Source organism: Silurus meridionalis, chromosome 13 (genome assembly GCF_014805685.1).
Source record: "Silurus meridionalis isolate SWU-2019-XX chromosome 13, ASM1480568v1, whole genome shotgun sequence".
Classification (NCBI taxonomy): Eukaryota; Metazoa; Chordata; class Actinopteri; order Siluriformes; family Siluridae; genus Silurus; species Silurus meridionalis.
The window spans coordinates 22,681,020-22,703,131 of record NC_060896.1 but is presented as its reverse complement, the minus strand read 5'-3'; the positions used below and the strand labels follow the sequence as shown (position 1 = coordinate 22,703,131).

Genomic DNA, 22,112 nt, shown 5'->3' with positions numbered 1-22,112 from the left:
TGTAGCAGAGGTCAAAACAAAGGGAGGCAAGACCAAATAAGGGTAATCCATAATCAGTGTTGAAACAGGCAAATCTCAAAAAACAAACAAACAAGGAAACAGAAAACAAGTCCTGGACCTAGAGATACAAAAATCTTTGCAATGGATAATGACACAACAGGTTATCCAGAGACACATTTTCCAAAGACTAACACAGAACAGGTCAATCAATCAATCAATCAGATTTTATTCATAGAGCGCCTTACAACAACCAAAAGGCGCACAAGGCGCTTTCCAGTAAAAACATCAATAGACAACAAAATATAACAACACAATGTACATAAAATAGCAGTCGAATCAGAGGCTACGTGTTAAAAGCTTGTATGAATAAATGTGTTTTCAACTGCGATTTAAAAACACTCAGCACAGTGATGCTTCGTAGGTGGGCTGGAAGTGCGTTCCACAGCTTTGGTCCCTGGACGCCAAATGACCGGCCTCCAAACTTTTTATATTTGAACTTGGGAATGACCAGAGAGGTATGTTCAGAGGAGCGGAGAGTTCTGGCTGGTTGGTAGACCGTTACTAGTTCGACGAGGTAGGTCTGGTCAGCCAGGTAGGCCAGGTGAACACAGTTGTGTATTATAGTGGTAAAAAGTGGTGGAGACAGGACTAAAAGCGAAATCAAAACATGAGCACAACTTTTTTAAATAAGAATCGCGGAACTTAGGCATGACTCAAGATTTTGTTTCCTTTTTGGCAATTCATTAGATGCCCCCAAAAGTATCTCTGTGGCTATGTATGTATGTATGTATGTAAATACTTTCCAAAGTAGTCCCCTATTTGCTGCTATAACATTCTTTACTCCCCTGGGAAGGCTTTAGTGAGGTCAGGCACTTATGTTGGGCAAGAAGTCATGGTGCACAAGGTTTGGCTCTAGAATCATTGTTGCATTATGAACAAGCATACATCAGAGCTTGCCCAAGCAGCCACAGATGTCAGCCATTTTGGGCTAAGTGCTCTCAAGCCTTGTGTTCTAGGCCGTTCAGCTATCTAGCCCACTTCTTCATGTGCGACACAACGACTAAACTCTGTGCTTAGACTGCATCGTCCCTCATAAACATGTCTGTCTAATGAATAAATGTAAATGTACTTTAGTGCCGTAAAGTTTCTCTGACCTTCAGGGCCAGAATTTCTTATTCATCCCCTGACCACCTTTTAAGAGCTTGTTAATGGAGGCATTGACGTTTAGCGAGCAGCTTTTCTTTGCATTCTTTTACGGCTTCCCATAACATTAAACAAAGCTGAAGCCCCTTAAACATTCGTAGAGACTCAAACTCTATAAGGTCACACCATATTATCTATTCAGAGTTTAGACAGGCTGCGCTACGATACTTTCTTTGTATATTGTCCTCTTTTTTCATCCATAGCTTGCTTTGCAGTTGCTGATACAAAGCAGGGCGTTCTTTATCTTTCCTGATTTTCTGCAAGACAGAAGGACACACGGTAGGGTATTGCAGTCAAGGTGCAAAGGTCAGATCTTTGCATGTGTAGATTAAACACATATGTGAAGGACTTTGGGGGAGAGTTTGAGAGCTAAAAGTAATTCGTGTGAGGAATATGTGTGATTTGTAATGGTTGTAAGGTGTGTGTGTGTGTGTGTTTGTGTGTATGTGTGAAGGGCAATGGAAAAAACAAACACAGCTGATAACTTTCACTGCCTGCCGAATCTCTTCCTGTTTGCGCACACATACACACAAATTAGCACAGGTTGCCATGGGGACAGGAGTGTGTGGCGCCTGGCACGTACTGTGTCCAATGATCTCAGGTCATTGATTATCTTACCACCAACACCACGGCAACATTTTCCGTTACAATGGCAGCCTATTATACCTTTTTTTAAGAGTTCTGTTTTCAAACACTGTAGTGATTGCGAATGTGATGTGAAAGTGTATTATGGTGGGTTGAATTATTTTTAATACCCAAAGTTTTGTTAGTCCTGTTAATAAAGGTAAATAACAGAGAACAATGATGGGTTGATTGGAAAAAAAGATTTTTAGCCTCCAATGCTTGCTTGAATTTTTCATTATTAAAAATGGCATCTTATCTAACTAGCAAACAATACAGGGTAGCTAGTTGATGCTAGCTAGGATTGGTAAGAACGTTGTCGTGGGTACAGTGTGTGAGTTGCTTGAGTTTTTATTTTTTAACTCAACACAAATGTTCATCCAGTCAGCAATTCTTCTTTGTTTAAAAGTGTGAAATCAGGCTAAGCAGCTCTAGCCTTATAAAAGGATGATAATATTAGCAAGGGAAGGCCAGCAGTGGTGTGTGTGTCCATTTAACATCAGAGGTTAAAGCTTAGTGCTGTGAGCTTAAAGATGCAAATCAGAATTAAAGTTCAAGTAAATAAGTGAACTGTTTTCAGTCGACATGTGTGTGTGTGTGTGTGTGTGTGTGTGTGTGTGTGTGTGTGTGTGTGTGTGTCTGTTTGCTAATTAAGCCCAGTGTGAAAGCTAAAATGAATATTTGTCTTTCTCGTCGCTCCAGTGTGCTCAAGGTTTTAAAACAAGTTATCCTCCAGGCCGTGTTTGCGACGTGCCACTTGGTTTTGCCACTGTGTTTGTTTTGTGTTTACGGGAGCAGAGGGCTGCACCGTGTGAGGCGTCACTTTCACACAATCCGGAAAGGTCTGGCAAGCAAAGCTGTGGAAATGTGGATCGCCAGCTGCTGCTCATCCCAAGAGTGTAGGGAGAATGTGTGCATGTGTGCATGTGTGCATGTGTGTGTGTGTGTGTGTGTGTGTGTGTGTGTGTGTGTGTGTTTGTGTGTGTGTGTGTTGCTTAAACAGGTGCTGCTGAAACTCAATCCTTGCATCGCAACACCCACACTTCACTCCCCTTTCTCTCCTTCTTCTTCTCTCTCTCTCTCTCTCTCTCTCTCTCTCTCTCTCTCTCTCTTTCTCTCTTTCTCTCTCTCTCTCTCTCTCTCTCTCTCTCTCTCTCTCTCTCTCTCTCTCTCTCTCTCTCTCTCTCTCTCTCTCTCTCTCTCTCTCTCTTTTCCCTAGAGCAATTCAGAAAGGGAATATCTTTCAGTCTGCCACCCCCACACCCCCATTATTTCTGCAACTGATGACATTTAACCCCTTTAACAGAGAAAGAACAAAAGGTTCTAATCGATTTGGACACAGAGTAAAACAAATAGCATGAAATATCAGGATTAAGTATGTGCCAGTGTCAAAATTTCAGTCTCAAAATCATGTAGAAAGGTGATTTATGAACACTGTATTTTTTCCAGGTTATTTGTATGGGTGACAGGTTGTTTGACAGAACAGAATTTGACAAGGACGCGCAAAATAGGACATTTTCGAAGTCGTCCTTGCGCTAAATTCTACAGGAGATAAATTTGATGTCAGGAGCAAATCATTGTCTATAACATGCTAAATTTTAAACCTGTGTTAGAGTCATTTGTATATTATAAATGAGATAATAAAATAATTGAGATGAGAGTTTATGATTGCACATACATTGTAAAACCAGAAGTTTGTGGACACTTGGCAATAAGATTCAACATGCATTTTTTAAACATCCCATTACACTTTTAGTCCCCATTTCCTGTTATAATAAAATCTGCTCAAGATGTTGCTGTAGATTTTGCTGGTGGAGATTTGTGCTCATTCAGCAACAAGAGGTTTAGTAAAGTTAAGTACTGATATAGAGTGAGAGGCCACTCAAGATCTTCCACTCCAACCTGTGTAAACTATATGTTAATGGAGCTGGCTTTGTGCACGGGGCATTATCATGCTGGAACAGGTTTGGATCTGCTAGTTTAAGTTGATGGAAAATTGCATGCTACCTCATCCAGTGACATCCTATACCAGGGGTCACTAACATGGTGTGCGTGGGCACCAGGTAGCCCGCAAGGACCACATGAGTAGCCTGCGGGCCTTTTCTAAAAATAACTGTTTCCTACTCTGTTAAATCATTGTTGATAATTATTATGAGAAATCATTAACATGAGCAGTGTCTTCACATAGATGAATATCATTAATTATTATTAATAACATATAATAAAAGGTAAATTGAGCAAATTTGTTATTTCAGATCAAACTGAAAACTGGTAGCTCTTCACATTAATTGGTACCCAAGAAGTAGCTCTTAGTTTCAACAAGGTTGGTGACCCCTGTCCTTTACTATCCTGTGGCTCCAATTTATTTAGCCAAATGTTTGACCATCTCATTCCAGATTTAGTTTCCTCTTTGCAATTATAATAACCTTCACTCTTTTGGGAAGGCTTTTCAATTCAATTCAATTCAATTCATTTTTATTTGTATAGCGCTTTTAACAATGAACATTGTCTCAAAGCAGCTTTACACAGATAATGTGGTGATTAAACGTAAATATGTTCTTTGTAAGTAAGTTTGTCCCTGATGAGCAACTGTGGCAAGGAAAAACTCCCCGAGATGGCATAAGGAAGAAACCTTGAGAGGAACCAGACTCAAGAGGGAACCCATCCTCATCTGGGTTTTCACTAGACTTTATTCATAGGGAGATTACTTTGTGCACAGGTGCATTGTCTTTTTAAAACAGGTTTAAACCATTTTATTAATGCTACAGCATACAAAAGATCTAAACAATCGTGCTCTTTCAACTCCGTAGCATCAGTTTGTTTGTGTGTTTGAAGTTGTGCATATTTTGACCATTCAGTATCCATATTTAATTGAAATATATATGCCTTGTATTGGACCTATAAAGAATATTGCATGTTTTATGCTGATAACAAACCCAATGAACACAAACCCAGTCAGAGCATAAGATATAATTTACAAATTCTTTAAACTGTGGTTTAATTATAATGTAGGGCATATTACATGATGTATTGTATTCTGAATGACTGTATAAGACAGTATCACATAGCTGAAAGTGTGTCTGCGTGTGTGTGTGTGTGTGTGTGTGTGTTTATCCAAGCACTGCTGGTTGTCTGTGTAGATAAGAGGACCGTGAGATGAGCTGCTGTCAATCATTGTGCTAACAGCCTAATGAGTGCTGAAGGATCCTGAATGACAAAAGGTCCATTTTTCTGCCTATTGGAAATGCTTGACTATGGTCCACGGTGCATTAGTAAAGCAAGCTAATGTTTACCATTGCCTCCACTCGTACACACACTTATGTGAAAGTACAGCTGCTGGGTCATTTACCAGGCGAATGCGGGGGATGTACTTTGCACTCTTGCATTGTTTGCCGTCTTTTGTCATGCGGCTGTAGTTACTTAAGGTGGCAACTACATACTCCTCCACCCCACCGTTTCTGACCCTTACTTGTCCTTTTATTTATTCTCCCTTTCTCTTAAACCAAAACATGTAGAGTGGACTGTAATCAATAATTGCAACTAAATTCTTCACAAAACTCCTTTTTAACAACAGTATTATTTACTGTATTATTTTCCCCCTAATCTACCTTAATAATTTCATGCCAGTAATTATATGTATAATTTTTACATTAATATTATAAACATTTTGAACATTCCTTCCTATTATGTATATCATGTATGATTTTGTTAGATGCATATTGTTTTTTCATAATTTCTCAGCAAATATACTGTACATTATCTAATTATTTTATTACAATATAATAACAGGTGGAAATGCGTGTTCTTTTGGCGTCTATGTTTGACCATAGTGATATTTCTATTCCATATTATTCTATTTATTTTATTACTAATTAGCAGAGGTGGGAAGTAGCGAAGTACAAATACTTTGTTACTGTTCTGAAGTAGATTTTTGTTGCATCAGCAATTGACTTCACAATTAATTTTTTTGGTTAACTTTTTACTTTCACGCATTACATATTTTTACACAAATATCTGTACTTTCTACTTCTTACATTTTTAAAACCGGCTTGTTACTTTAGTTTTAATCTATTTGGTGACATGATCAATATTTTTTCAGCACATCGACCTATTTCATGTCATTGCGTGGCTTTTTTAATCTACCACTGGTGTATCATTTCCTGGCTTTCACACACCACAGACGTAAGATAGTTTACGAGGCTAACAACAAGCAAGCCAGAAGGCAACAAGTAGTTTGGCTGACGTGGATGAGACAGAGGGAGTCAGCGATGTAGACATGACAGAACAGCGACATTCCTGATCACCTGATCATCATCTTTGCTCCACTTGTGTTCTATATGGTGGATGTTCAGCCTGGATACATTTATTAGAACAAAATTTTAAATTATTTTGTATTAATATATTAATATGACAGGCGGTCCAGTTCTCATTGTGACACTAAAACAGGTAGTAGTAATGGCTACTTTTACTGAAGTACATATCAGAGCCCAAACTTCTTTACTTTAACTTGAGTAAAAAAGTATAGTCAGTACTTCAACATTTACCAGAGTCATGAGTACATGAGTATCTGTACTTCTACATGTGTACTTTTATGTGTACCTTTGCCATCTCTGCTTATTAGGATTTCACCAGGCTTTGATAAAGCTGTTGAATAACTTTGTGCCACAGTGATAATATAATCATTGAGACCCGTTGTGAAAATGGGCTCAATGTTTTAGAGTTGGAATAAGATTTATTTTCCATTCACATTTGTCACATTTGGCATTAACCAGTTTTTATACACAGACCAGAAAGTATAGTAAAGAAGGAAGAACATAAAGCAAGTTCATTTCCCACCTTAGAAGGGTATGTGTGCCCCGAGAGGTAGGGATGAAGGTTTCTTTTCTGTTCTGGTAAAGTCAGCAACAATGAATAGTGAAGTAGAGAGAGAGAATATCAAGAAGGAGAGAGAGAAAACGGAGAGAGGAGAGGTGAAAGAAGAGCCTTTGATCCTATGGAGAGACACAAACCTGCCAAGGCATGCTTGCTGGAGAGTGAAGGGGAGTGGGAGGAGCATGAAAAGCACTGAAACACACACACACACACACACACACACACACACACACACACACACACAAAGGTTGGAAAGTTCAAAGTTTGCTAGTGGCGAATCGCTTTGACTTGCCGTCTCTGCAGGTTAGTCCTGAGTTTCATTCAGCTGTCAGTTCGCTTGTCAAGGAACTCAAGTGACCAGCAAAGAATAAGAGAGAAAACGAGGGAATACCTAAAGAAGAAAAAAACGAAAGCAATCTGGAATTGGCACTGTGCTGAGGTACAGATTAGTATTTCTTTTTTGCTTTTCCTGCTCTTTGAAAGCAGCCTTTGTATACATCACCCTCTCTCTCTTTCTCTCGGTCTCTCTCTCTCTCTCTCTCTCTCTCTCTCTCTCTCTCTCTCTCTCTTCTTCTACAGTAATATGATCCTCTGATCCAAGGATAGACTGAGTCCCACTTTCAGCACTCTTTCCTTCAATCTGAATGCAGTATGTGTACCTTATGCAGGCAGTGCATGTAGAACTGCGTAGGTGTGCTTCACACCCGTAGAGGTTTGTGTCTTTGACATTGTACTATGATTGAAAAAGACAAGGACACTCTTTATCGAAAAAATTCCTCAGCAGAAGGATCCTAACAGGTGGAAAATAAGAAAATAGGGTTATTAGAGGTTCAGAGGGTTCTTGGTTCAAATCGTATGACTGCCAGAGACTTCACTGTTTGAGAAATGTATTAAATTCTGCTTTACATTTTAGTCTTTTGAGATATACAACTTCTACTGAATATATACAGGTAAATGTAAATCTAAGTTTCTCCAAGTTTCCATGATTTTATGACCTTTTCTGCATTTTATTCAAAAATGATCATCACAGAGTCACCTAGTCATTTTGTAACAGGTTAACTCTTTGAGTCAACACTGTTTGAATACTGTCTGGTGTTCATCAAGAAAAGTCCTTGAGCAAATATAAAAAAAAAAGATGCATCTGAAAATTTTAGGTTGCAGAAAGTAGCAGTTATGTGGCAGCCAAATAAAGGCCTACGTAAATCAGGCTTGTGAGTGGGTTCGGTTTTGAGGTGGAAGCATATTGTGTGGTCAGTTAGGAAGTTTGTAGGATGGAAAATATTATCAACCCGAGTGTAAGATTTCCTGAAGAAAATGTAAGTGGGGATTTACTGTGTAAGCCGGTCACACTTTGTTTTTTTGTTGTTGTGAATTGATCAAAGCAGTTCTTTCTTTTGTGCTGTGTATTTTATTATAGCACCCATCAATGTTTGACATATACAGTCAGCCCCCGATAATTTACGGTTCGGAACTCGCAGCTCGGAAAACTCGTGGGTTCAGCAAGTTGCGGATTATTTAAAAATTTGCGGAAAATTCGCAGCAGAAACAAATGTTCAGAAACGTTAGGAAAAACATTTTAAACTATGTTTTCACAAAACAATTTAATGAAATATTTAAAAACACAATATTGCATGAATATTGGATGAATTCACCAAGGTACCATAGGGCGGTGTGGGGGGGTGCGTCCAAAATTCATTTTCGGAACTCGCGGGGGGTTCCGGGGGACCACAATCTTTCTACATTAGAAAGAGTTTTGACATGTCACATGTTTCTGATTTCACATACTTTGTTTGATAACACCCATGTGACTCCAATATGATACATAATACATTTCCAATTACGCTCAGTTGCCCATACCATTCGGCTTACCTCGAAGGTAGGAAGCGGAAAGTTTTGGCCCCCTTGCAATTCAGGTATAAAGTGGAAAACATTGTGGGATGTTTAATTTGCAATGCAGCAAAATTGTATAATCAATGTTATAGATGAAGGGTACAAGCTATGACTTTTGGTCGAATACAGCATTATAGCAGGCATTTCTTTTTCCATTCACTGTGTTAGCAAATATAACATACAAATATCTGTATTGACCATCCAAATACTGCAAATTTTTGACTGATTACTGCTGATTGTTACTGTAAAACCTTGTGCCGTTTGTTAATCCGGTTTGATTTTACATGTGCTTATATAAAGCCAATATGTGCTCTGGTAAAGCTCAAAAACGCAAGTAGTATGCTTATTTTAAGCTTTGCTGTGTGATAATTTAGTTTTCCTGTCAAGCAAAACAAACACATCCACTAACACATGTTCTCGATCCCATTGAAGACAATCTTTTTCCTCTTCTAGTGCTTAGCCAAAGGCATTACATTTTAGGAATATTTGAATATTAAAATGAGGCAAAGGGTACATTACTGCTACTCCTGGTCTGTGAGTGAAGAACTGGACAGGCACTAAGGTGGATATTTACTGGAAAGATTTCACTTGTTTGGTTCACGATTCAGGAGTGTATTGTCATATGTACAAGAAATAGTCTGTTACCCTATACGGTGAAATTCGTAATCAGTAAATTCTTCTAGTAACCTCTGGCATTAGTTTAAAGTTAAACTAAAGGAGCAAATGCAAGCCATTTGGGGGGAGTGAGGAGGATATGTCTATGACGCATCCCTGGTGTGAGGAGGATGTGTCATTTCTCTTCATTATTTTGTCTGAAAAAAGTCTAATGTTTAGTCAGATTAGGCAATTACAAGTCTGGATAACTTCTGTAATTAATTCCTGTGTATGACTGTAATGATGGAACATATGCCTGCAGTCATTGCCTCCACTGTGGTGATAAACTATGCGGAAGCAAGTTCCTAGGAGCGCTTGACAAAGTATGCCGTTTATTTAGCATAACATGCGCCTCGCTTCATAGTTTGCGATTAGCCAATTAGCTATTTATTATGGTTAGCAGATAAAGAAAAGGCAACCCTTGCAACTTCGAGCTGGCAGGCAATCGACTTTGCTCGAGGCTCTGAAAAACGGTGCGGTTTAGCCGCAAAACGACTTGTTCTGGTTGTAGATTTTTTCGGAGAGTTATGGCAGGACAGATTGATGCTCCTGTCTGGTTTTTAAGGAGAAAGTCTAAAGCATCTGCCGCTCGTGACTAAAGCCAGCGCTTAATTCTAGAGGATCCTGATGCTCCAAGCACTTTCGAAGTGCCGATTGTTTTAAGGCACAGCGCTAAATCTTTTCTTTTTTCTCTTTTCGCTTTTTCTCTCTCTCTCTCTCTCTCTCTCTCTCTCTCTCTCTCTCTCTCTGTTTAGTTTTCTCGTTATCAGCCTTTATCTTCGAGCCACTGTGGTGGTTTACGATGTCAGGGACTCTAAGGAGCGACCACTTTTTCCCCCGTAGTTTGTCGCGAACGCATAGAAGCAGATTAGCTTGCTTTAAGGCCTCGAAGGGACATCGTGGCGGCAAGTGCAGAGAAAGGACGAGATGTGTGTGCAGAGATACAGAGGGTTTTTTTGAAGATTAGCCTTCTAATGCACAGTGTATCATACGTAAGCACACTCGCTGACACCAGATCACTGATATTCCAAAATCCCTTGGAAGAAAGAGGCTCTAAAGTGCTGCTCTTATTGCCTGTCAGTTCTGAAAAATTTAAAAGACATTCACACAGCACTTTTATAATTAAACGGGTAATTAACCAGACCAGATCAAGTATCACTGTTTGCAAGAATCATTCCAGTGTTAAAAGTGACCCGTCTTCTGCCGGAGTATTAAAAAAAGGCATGTGGGCGGAGCTAGATATAGGTGAAATCACTGATTTGTCTCTTTGTTTTTTTTTTACAGTAGTGTAGTGATCGTTGTAAATTATTTTCTTTTTAAATACCTGAAAACAAGTTTCCTTCTAAATGAGTGAATGAGCTAAATATGGAGGCCAGCGCAAAGTCTTTTTTCAACTGTGGAGGATTTTTCTTTTCGGCTTTCACCCACAAACAGGACATCCTAGGTCCTTACAGTCTAAATGGTAGGCTTGTAATTTATTTAATATATTATGCCGCTTGCTAGTACTTAGTTGAACTGATGGAGAATCCGAGACAGAGTACAGAAGGAATTTTGAGGTAGAGCTCTGAGGTAGCAAAAGGTTCCAGCATTGAACAGCAAATTGTCAAAAAAACTGCCTGTCACATAGCCATACCTTTTGAAAGCACACCAACTGTTTGTCTCTGAAACAAGGGAAAAGGTTTTGCTAGAAGATGCACAATGGCAAACTTATGCCAAGGAATGCTTTCTGTTAACAAGCTACCACTGAAGAGCAAGACCTGCCCCTGGGGGAGGGACATGCACATTGCAGAGAGCATTTCATTGGAGGAAAATACAAACACATATCTTTGTAGTGCAAAAAGAAAAAATATTTAAAAAAACCAGACATCCTTTTCCGTGTTTGTTTCCAGGAAGATGCAGCTCTACCTCTGCCATGTTAATCTATATTGTATGTAACCCTCAGGACACCCCTCGGTCTCCATAGTGTTGTGATATGTCATATTCACATAGAGGCAGTGGTGTTGAGATCACAGGCTTGAGAAACAAGAGAAGCCTAAGTTTAACCAGGAGAAATCAGTCTACATATAAAACATTGGACACAAATTATTGTACACTTTCTAAATAATTAAAGTACAGTATAGCACATCTACTGACAATTCTATGTAAATACAATGCAACCTCGATACTCGGGTTACGTTCTTTGACCCCTCATGAGTAACAAAAATGGCGAGGTTTTGCCTCTCTCTTTTTGATGGTTCCTTTTTCAAGAGGGAATTGTACATGTACTGTACTGTAAACTCAACAAAAATTGTGAATTACTTGTCATTACTTAAAATGAATAATACAATAATAAAATAGTTTTTCAAACATGTTTATGTAATTTATTAGTACAAACTCCTGAAATGTTACTCCGAACTTTCAGATTTTTCGCGAGTTACTCTTTGTCTGACGAAAAGTCGCCAACTATCGAGGTCGCGAATGTCAAGGTCGTGTGTATTGGGGTTCCACTGTACATCAGTTTTTACCAATGCAAATATTTTAAGAAACACGTTTCCAATTTTTTATTCGAATCAGTGAATCTTACCATCCTATGGTAGGTGTGTGCACTGAGGTGCATAAAGGGTGGAGGAAAAGATACCTTGGCAGACTTCTTTAAAATAGAATGTAAAGGTATAATTTGAATGTGCTTACGATCATGATACTATGTTAAATATAGCATTGTATTGTATTATTGATTACCAGTTTGTGACCAACAGGAAATAAATCAGATTTATTTTTAAGCCCAGTCAGCTTCAAAGCCTAACTAATAAACCACAGGATGGTACATTTTCTGCTTGTGTAGGTGTGTTTGTGTGTGAGAAAGTGAGAGGGAGTGTGTGCATTGCTGGGTCAGCAAGGTGATTATGTCTTAATCAGAGAGATCTTGTCTCTGATTATATGCACAGCTGAAAAGCCCTTCGTTTAAAAGGCCATGGCTGAACTAACGCTCCTCCAACGCGTGGCAATTATGCAGTCCCACTTTAATCACATTACCATGCTTTCCACTGGGGTTTGATTGACAGCTGGGGCAGGATGGTGTCATGCTTTGTTTTACAGGTTTGGATGCTCTTAAGTAAACGAGACCAGCCGACGGGATTGATTTCTAGGCCGTACCATATACGGCCACATAAAAATGTACTTTTTTGGACAACATTGTGCACACTTGCCACTCGTCATGCTTTTCAGCATGGCTGACTTTAAACTTGAATAGGCTTGCACTTCAGCGTCTCGTATTATTCTTCCGATCGATGCAAATATTTCTTTTTTTTTTTTTTTATCGTTCCTCCAGTGAAGCTAATTGTAAAGGAGAAAGATAATCAATGGCGCTTTTAAATCTGCTCAGCACTCTATTGTCAGTGTGTAGACATCTTATATAGGAGGGAGCACCCAAGAAAAAAAATGAAGGCAAAGTTTTTGCCTTTGCTTCACTCTCGCTCATACCTTGGCTGCTCATTTTTTGTATATTTGCAATTTGTATATTTGTATATTATATATATAACAGAATCATATCAATTCGTGTGCTATAAATTTTAATTCTCTTTATTTTTTTTTTTACATTTAAATTCACTCAAAGGTGGCTGTGTTATTATAGGGTTTAACCATTAAAAAGACTGAAGATATAGAGAATGTCTACCTTCAAGTTAGTGGCAGTTCTGACAATTCTGTTAAATTAATTGAAGCAGCAGCAATAAAAAGTGTTAGACTGAAGACAATTTGTATAGATTTCATTTTTAGGATTTTACAACCAGATATCAAGAGAATGGAACGATGCAGTCCTATATTTTATAATAAATTTGGATAAAATCTAATTTTGGTTGTAATCTAATCTCTTTAATCTCTAAAATTAATGAAGTTTTTCCCCAGCAAGAGAAATGATAGTTACAGGGACTGAAAGTGAGCTATGATGTATATATCCCATAGCAGATGAGTGTTGGCTGTAAATGCTGCTGAGATCTCTGTACATCTATATTTCACATCTAAAGCCCATTTTCCCCATCCCTTTCTCTCTTTACCTCTCTCTCTCTCTCTCTCTCTCTCTCTCTCTCTCTCTCTCTCTCTCTCTCTCTCTCTCTCTCTCTATCTGTTAGTTCTATGTTACTAGAGCTTTTATCCCAGCAGACTGTAAGCGTTTTGTTTTGTTGCTGGTTCGACAAAAGATCCTCATTAAGCAACCCATCTCGCCTTATATCCTCCCTCTCTTTTTTCCCTCTCTTTCTCTCTCTTAATGCGTGCTTGAGGCGAGGATAAACTGTCACGTCTCAGAACCTGCACCTTTTGAGACGTTTGGAAATCTCAAAGTGAGCAAAGAAAGCCGACTGAACTTTGGCTTCGGGCTGAGTCACTGCTTATGACTGTTGATGTTTCAAGCAACCTAAAGCAATAATTAACATGGATATAAACTTGAGGAGGCAGCATACGGCAGGCCGCATGTGTAAGCGCAATTCCAGGCGCTGGGCGATCTCAGCAGAGAGAACTGTGATGAAGGGCAGATGATAGATGGCAGGCAGGTGAGGTTTATTTGCTACAGAGGGATATTAGGATGGCTTACCTGCTCCAGCATGAACGAAACAAACGGAGGCTTTGATAATGACAGAAAGGAAGTCAATCTACTGTTAATATCACAACAGTAATAAGTACAATATGACTGATACGTTTTTTCTTTTTAAATTTTATTTCTTATTTAGCTTTAAGTACAAAGGATTATACAACAGTGCACACGTTATAGGAAAATAATAAAGGAAAGGGTGGTGAGTTACTCTAAAATCACATTATCATTTTAACTCAATTCATTTTTATTTATATTGCACTTTTAACAATGGACATTGTCTCAAAGCAGCTTTATAGAGACAAAGTAGTTATAAAGTTTTGTATAAATATATATATATATATAAGATTTCCCTTTCATATAGTGTACTGTATGTGGCATTCATTGGTTAAATTCATTGGTTAAATGCCACATACAGTACACTATATGGAGGAAATCTTCAGGACACCTGACCATAAAGTTGTAAGTGGTTTTGAACATCCCATTCCACATTTAGTCTCCATTTGCTGTTACATCATCCTCAACTTTTCTAGGAAAATGTTCCACAGGATTTGTGTAGATTTGTGCTCATTCAGCCACAAGGCTGTAAGTAATGTCAGGTCAGTAAATTCAGGTAAATGAGGAGGCCTGGGGTGCAGTCAACGTTCCAATTCATCCCAAAGGTGTTCAGTAAGGTTAAGTTCAGTGTTCTATAGCAGGCCACATGAGATCTTCTTCTTCAACCCATATAAACCTTATCTTCATGGTGCTGGCTTTGTGCACAGGGGCATTGCCTATGGTTATGATTATGGATTTCTAATTGGAAGGCTGCGAGTTCAAATTCTAGCACCACTAAGCTGTCGCTTCTGGGGGCTGTATAAGGTGTCCCAATACATTTGCCATATTATGTATTTTTTTAATAAAAAAACATTTCTTCATACTTTAAATGTTGTGGAACTGTAACGAAAAAAGTCGATTCCCTTTTATTGTTTATGTTTTAACTGGTATAAACTGTCATTCTTTCATCAGCCTCTTATTTCTTCCTCCCTCGTAAAGTTAATTCCAGTTTGTCATGTCATAGTGAAACCGCAAAACACAAAGCCCTCTGCCTGAAGACATGCAGAGGTTAGAAAAAGAGTGAGGGTGTTTCTTCTGACTGTTACAAAGCACTAACACAAGAGGTTCCTTCCTAAAAACGATCAAATAAATATTTTCATATACCTTTAATGTAGATATGCATAAAGGATACGTTTTTTTCCTAGAATTATACTTTAAATACTTGAGTACACAGGCATTTTTACATTTATAATAATATAATATTATTATTCTGGCTAGTTGACCCAAATTCAATATTGATTATGGAATTTAACCTGGATTTCCAGAATAATACTTAAAATACCTGAAACTAAAACAGCTTCTCCTTGAATGCCTAGCTTTCTCAGACATTCGTATTTCAGCAAAAGCTGTTTTTGTTTTAGGTATTTGAAGTATTATTATGGAAATCCAGGTTAAAATCCGTAATCAATATTGCATTTGGGTCAAACTAGACAGAATAATAATATTATAAAAAGAAACTAAGATTCAGTTAGAAAAACAGAAACAGAACGTACAATATATTCAAAGCAACAAACAAAGCGTAGCTATAATAACAAAAAAAAAGAGAATATTGAATGGGGTGTGGTCAGAATGGTGTACTGGGAAAACTGGAAGCGAACAATAGATTTTTGTGAGCATTAAATCTTTTAGCAAAGTTTCTCAGGTGTCCAGTTATTTGTATAAATAATATATTTGTATGGACAGCTTTACCGAAATTAATCGATTAAGAATATATTCATACATTATAAACTGGTGAATTTATTCCTGAGGAGCAAGTCAGATGCGAATGTTGCTACATTCCCTCATATGATATGAGGAAGAAACCTTGAGAGCAACCATACTCTAAAGGGAACCTATCTTCATCTGGGTGACACTGCGTTGTGTGATTATAAATGAATCTCTGGTGTACTATATGGTCAAAAGGTGCAATTTTGAAACAAGATGACTCATTGTAGTTGTCACATGGAGTCTATTTTGTTGAAGTTATCAACTGTTCCTTGATAGAGGCTTGAGTGCAAAACTGTTTGTGGCAATAGCAGTCCAAAGGCTTTCATAGCAATTGTGGTCTAAACCATTATAACAAAACGGTTTTTGTTAATTGCAGACCAAAGGCATCTTCATGGTTTCTAAGCCACAGCAATTTCATGTGTCTGGAAGATGTCCGTGTGGAACCTGCCTCAGAAAAGAACTCAATCAGTAGATCAGGCAGGTCTGGAGAGCACAAGAGGTATTATGTGTAGCTTGACAGAGAAAGAGCGAGAGAGAGAGAGAGAGAGAGAGAGAGAATGAGAGAGAGAGAGAGAGAGAGAGAGAGAGAGTTTAAACATGTCATGACTCATTAGGCTATGGTATAAATACAACTAGGAAAAACTCACTCACAAAAAAATGGTTCCTGTTATTATATGTTTATTGAAATTGCCCTAGGAACAAAATTTCTGACTGCTTTCTAAATTAGTTTATTGCTGGTCTTGTGGTCACACAATATAAATTATGATAAACCAAAAGCTTATATGACAATATATGTAAATTTCTAGACATTCTCTAGACAGCAAGACTGAGTGAAAGACTTACAGAACATTTTCATTAAATATGCACGTGTGTGTGATGTGAGTGTGTGTGTGAAATGCACATGTGTGACTTGTGTGGTCTGTGGTGTATATTACTTATATTCAAAGTCAAACTTAAAATCCATACATTTTTTAAGCAGACTGGAGACACAATGGTTCACAATTGTCTTTCTCTGGGTGACCTTCCCCGTTCCCTTTGATATGACTCAACAGCTTTGGTGCCCTTTTCCAGATGTATCCAGATGAACCTCCTGAAAAACAAACATGTGTTTAGTATTAGTGTGGAGTGACAAAAGATTACTGATAGATACCATAAATATAACAGCGTATATTCTTGTATAAAGATCACTTCTTTTCCAGGAAAGGAAAGCTTCTTTAACAAGCTCCAACATTTAGATCTTCTGGGTTTAATGATGCGTTTCATTCTAGAATAATAATGCCGATTTTTTCCAACACCCATGTATTTCTGCCATATCTGATACAAATACAAATGCACACGATCATCATTTTAATGCCAAAGAAGAATGGGCCCTAGATGAGTCTGCTTCCTTTCAAGGTTTCCACCAACACTTTACCACCGATTTATTTACCATTGATTTCCTGGACATAGTTACATGGGGCTCAAATATTTGATAGGAAATCTTAGTTTTATGCTACATTCTGTGTTTATTATTGGCTAAATGTTATAATGAAACAAATTTTCTGCAAAGCTCCTTTAACTCTATGTATTGTTACTTTACAGTACTTTACTGTATGTAAAAAGTGATATACAAATAAAATGTGATTAGAATGTATGCATCCAAGTATCTAACCTTTGAATAAATTCCAGTGCGAATGCTGCTTTAGCTGGGTATTAAAGATTGAAATTGTAGTATGTAGATAAAACAGCTACAAGCCCAGACAGTAAAGCTGACTGGAAGCTCTCACAAATAATGTGCTCCTCAAGACTGATCATTCAGTGCTCAATACAGCTAAATTTCAGTTGTATTGAATTAACCCATTTCAGCATTGACATAACTTTAATTTGACATTGCCAGATTACAAGTGAATGCAGGAAAACTGAAAATATTTTAAACAGCAACAGAGTCCTGTTTTTCTAACATAAGAAAAAGAAGTCAAAATGGACAGTCCCTGCACATGAACAGATTCTCAGCCAAAAATAATCTCCATCAAAATAAAATGTTTATAGGAAGTCTATGCTGGGCAAAGTAACATTGCTGTACAAACCAGCAATACCAAAACTATGAATATGAATTATGCCTAAATAGTGTTCAATCCCGTAACTACATATTGGATTGATGCAACAAAAAAATAACTAACATAAAAGTAAATCACAATGACACCAAAATTAAGCAGTTTCTTTCACTAATGCTGGAGGCTTTGCGAATTTCAGAAAAGCAAACTGATAGCATATTAGCGAAAATCAGCACGCTACAAAGACTTCGGTGTGATTTTAATGCGTGTTTAAAAGATTAACTTTTGCAGAAGAATTATCACATGTTGAGTCAAACTACATGTGGCATGTTAATCACTGTAAAAGTGCAAATAAAAGATCCAATATCCACAATAGAGGGTTAGTTGCATTAGCAAATGTAATGTATTTTGTCTATGATATAGTGCAAACAAAACATACAAACTCATGTATGAAGAAAAATAAAAGTCCCCACATGCTCAGTGCAGTTTATAAAAATCCTGGATAGTAATGTTTTATTTCCTTTGATTAACAACTACAATAAAATGCCGTTATATAGTGTCAACGTCGTATCGCAACAACAAAAAAACAGTAATATACTGCTTTTGAACATAACAGGATTATACTGTTGAATTCTGCTGTAAATTAACACTGTAGCGAAGAAAGACTAGAGATGTTAAGTCCAGTGCAAGCCCAAAGCCAAAGAGATGAACAGGCGCAAAATCCATCATGAAATCCTAGACCATAAAACGAGAGCACAGGTTAAATCCAGCATGCAAAGCGATTCCTCTATCTGGTAGAGACTTCAAAATGGGCAGGTGTGAGACAGCCGTTTTAATAACACGATCTATAGCAATAGCATGAGAAAAGACTGAATATGTGTCTGCATTTGTTCTTTCAATGATGCCCACAGATGGTGGGGTATTTCTCAGGTGTAGGTGTGACAATAAGATGCAAAGTGAACGATAAAGGGTGTAATAAACTGTTATTTTTCACCACATGCAGTGCATATTATTCAGATTCACCCTATGATTCTTTTCAAGCTTGAGCAACTGTGCAATAAAGCTAAACTGGCAAGCGTAGCCTACTGTGATAATCCTATAATGCTCAGTTCGGCGGGTTTCAGCGGTTTAAGCATATATTATAACCATCACTAATAGTTTATAATAATAGCATTAGGAAGAATTAAGAACAGTAACAACAATAATAATAATATTAAGAAGGAAGAGAAGAAGTTGAAAAAAATGCCTCTCCTACATGTGTACATACTCTGGAATGCTGTAGTAAAGAATTCTAATTTTACGAAAGGATATAATAGAAGATGAAAGGGGAAATATGGGGACATCAGTTAGATAATGAGGTAAAAATTAAACATAGAAAAAGTTCAAAAAAGTACACTTTATGATTTAATAGCTTGTTTAGCAATAACTTGTATGAACACAATAGGGTAAGGGATTTCTCAGTGGTTAAGATGTTCAACTTCTGATTAGAAAGGCATGAGTTTAAATCCAGCCACCACTAAGCTGCCACTTCTGGGCCCTTGTGCAAGGCCCTTAACATGGCCCTATGATCGATCATTTGCAATCTCTTAAGGCCCTCCCACTACATTGCAGTCGGGTTGAGGTTTGGGCTTTGACTAGCCATTTTGTTGTAGATTTGCTGGAGATCATTGTCATGTTGCATATCCCAATATTGGTTGAACTTTATATGTTGGACAGATGGCCTTACCTTGACTTTAGAATACTTTGGTATGCAGTTCATGGCCAACTCTCAATGATTGAGAGTTGGCCCAGGTTGGCAAAACAAGCTCAAATTATCCCCCCATAACCACCCACATGCTGAACAGATGGTATGGGTTGTTCATGCCAATATGCATTATTTGGTTTTTGACAACTTAGCACTGTGCATTATGGCCAAACATCTCAACTTTGGTCTTATCTATTAAAAGTACATTGTTTGTTCAGGTGCAACTTCCACCTGGCAAGGATTTTACCTGGCAACCCTTTTAAACAAACCATACTTTGTTCAGTCTTTTTCTAATTGTAAGGTCTTGGATTTTTTCATGGGATTTAACATGCTTTAACATGTATTTTTCTCATATGCTTTAGTTCACACGACTGTACAGTATAAATTCTAGAAGGGATTTGGGTCTTCTAGTTGAAGTGAATAAAGCCCCAAACTTTTTATATATAATGTGTGTGTGTGTGTGTGTGTGTGTGTGTGTTTATATATATATATATATATATATATATATATATATATATATATATATATATATATATATATATATATATATATATATATATATATATATATATATATATATATATATATATATATATATATATATATATATATATATATATATATACACACACACCACTAATTAAATGGCAACAGAAAAAGATGTGTTGTCAAATGCTTTTTAGAAGTGCACAGAGACAAAGTGCTTCAGGTAAAGTGGTATTGAGGAGTAGTTTTAAAGTATAATATCATCTGTATTTTACAGACAAGATCTAATTGCTGGAACCCAGAGGGGGGAAGTAACGAAGTACAAATACTTTGTTACTGTACTTAAGTAGATTTTTCTCGTATCAGTACTTTACTATTTATTTTTCAGACAACATTTTACTTTCACTCATTACATTTTTACACAAATATTATTACTTTCTACTTCTTACATTTTCAAAACAGGTTCGTTACTTTAGTTTTAATCTATTTGGTGAAATGTCAATATTTTTTCTTCTCACTGAGTGCCGTTTTCAGCGCATCAACCGTTTTCTTGTCATTGTGCTGCTTTTTCAATTTACCACTATACACCATAATTAAATCATTTACGAGAATATTTTGTCTTCACGATCTATGTTGAATATGGTTTCACGAATAATTTACATTTACATACACAATAAATAATAAACATTTGCCTAAAGCATCAAAATTTTCCATTTCCATGTTGATTAGATTATTAAAAATGTGAAAAGTTTTAATTTAAGGTACATTTAGAACAGATAAAAATGTTTGATTATGTTGTTACGATAATGACGATTATATTAATCATGAGTTTACTCATGACAATCATGCGATTAATCGTAATTAGATATTTGTATCAATTAACAGCTATTATTAATATTAATGTGAGGTCCAGTTACCAGTGTGACACTAAAACAGGTAGTAGTAATGACTACTTTTTACTTAAGTACACGTCAGAGCCCAAACGTCTTTACTTTAACTTGAGTAAAAAGATATAGTCAGTACTTCAACTTTTAAAACATGATTATCTGTACCTCTGCTTAAGTGAAGTATGTGTGTACTTTTGCCACCTCTGACAGGGCCCAGAGAGAGCTTTTAGTTTGGCGGATTAAGAAATGAACCAGCAAAGCACATGCTCAGCTTGACTTGTGCTTTTCCTGGTCATGTCCATGTCGTTAGAGGTTTGACGAACATCGCTTGGTGTACGATGACATTGATTTGGCTTTAAGCTGTTAGCGAATAGACCCCCTCTGGCTGCATACCCATTTGCTATTACAACCCCTGACCTTTTGTAGTGGTCTCCAGCTGCTGGCAGCAAGATGGACTGCTTGAGTAGTAGAGATTAGCTTGCGTGCTGAAACATGAACCTAACGAAGAAAGAAATTAATCGTATTCACATTCTTGACTCATGAATCACCAGAGCAGAAGATTCCAGTCCCATGTATGTGATGTGGTGTTATTTTACGGTGTGTGTAAAATATCGACCTATGGGAATTTCCCATTTGGCATCATGACTGTTGACCTTTTTTTTTTACTGGAAGGCAGTGGCTGAGAAAGATAGCGTATCTGGAATGCTTCGATAGCATTTTCTCCAAGACAGTAAATTTTTTTTGCTCATACTTTAATAATGAAACCAAAATTAGTACTTAATATTGTGCAATCCAGAGTGTTATTCAGCATTTTATTTAGCTCTGTTTACATTATCGGTTTTTGATATGCGCTGCTAGCAGAGAACTTCTCGACCAACCGGAGCTTACTGAGCAAAATCATTGAATGTGGTCATCAAAAATGAGGTCAAGGAGCCATGAGTTGCATTCAGTCAGCAGTGTAGATCCTGTCAAGCGAGCCGAAAAGGAATTGCTGACCACTCAGTGCTCGCAGAACTAAAATGCTGTCTCTCTGACCAGTAAAAGTTTGTCTGTACACTTGTACCAGAGCAAAATCTTTGCAAATTTCTATCACAGCACCTTGAGATCTGAAAGCGTTTACACCGCAAAAATGACTTGTCCACACTGAAAACGTACTAAAATGCCCATATCCTTATACTGCACATGTACAGAAATTTTAGGATGCTTTTGCGTGTGCCAAATTTGACAGATCTTGTCGAATTGAAGTGGAAATGTTGAGAATAAGCACTAAGGTTTTAAATGGACAGACAGAGATTTGTTGCTGTGCATAACCCTAAGACTATAAAGTATTTTGTTTTGAGTTGAATAGATCACAT

At 37.4% G+C, this 22,112-nt stretch overlaps 1 protein-coding gene across 2 annotated transcripts in view; it reads left to right on the top strand.

Moving 5' to 3' along the window:
- Positions 1-22,112, top strand: part of large2 (LARGE xylosyl- and glucuronyltransferase 2) — an 82,232-nt gene that overhangs the window by 30,792 nt on the left and 29,328 nt on the right. The window contains exon 1 of one of the 2 annotated variants that reach the window (XM_046864916.1): positions 6,928-7,135. The exons of the other annotated variant lie outside the window; for it this stretch is intronic. The gene's annotated coding sequence lies outside the window, so the exon portion shown is untranslated. Of the gene's footprint in view, positions 1-6,927; positions 7,136-22,112 lie in introns of those variants that run through there. 2 annotated transcript variants of the gene reach the window in all.